Genomic DNA, 391 nt, shown 5'->3' with positions numbered 1-391 from the left:
CACTAACTGCCTGAAGTTAGGAAAAAACTCCCCTCTATGACAAGCTAGTCCGTTATTCTCTCGTGGCTCAGGCATTGGGCACCTGGGCTCTGTCCCCGGGTCTGGGAGGGGAGTGGGGTCTAGTGGTTAAAGCAGATGGGGCGCTGACTCTCTCGCTAAGTGAACGATAAGTGTTTCAATGCAGTTCAGTGTAAATGTAAACATCTAGGAACAAAGCCCATGGGTCGTACTTACAGGCTGGGGGGCTCTGTCCTGGGGTCAGTGACTCTGAGGAAGTTTTGGGGGGCGTGGCAGAGAATCAGCTGAACACAAGCTCCCAGCGTGACGCTGAGGCCAAATGAGCTAATGTGATCCTGGGATGCACAAACAAGGGGATCTGGAGGAGGGGTGG

The sequence above is a fragment of the Terrapene carolina genome, unplaced genomic scaffold (assembly GCF_002925995.2).
Source record: "Terrapene carolina triunguis isolate 2854851 unplaced genomic scaffold, T_m_triunguis-2.0 Scaffold833, whole genome shotgun sequence".
Classification (NCBI taxonomy): domain Eukaryota; kingdom Metazoa; phylum Chordata; order Testudines; family Emydidae; genus Terrapene; species Terrapene triunguis.
Note: the sequence above shows the minus strand (reverse complement) of the source record.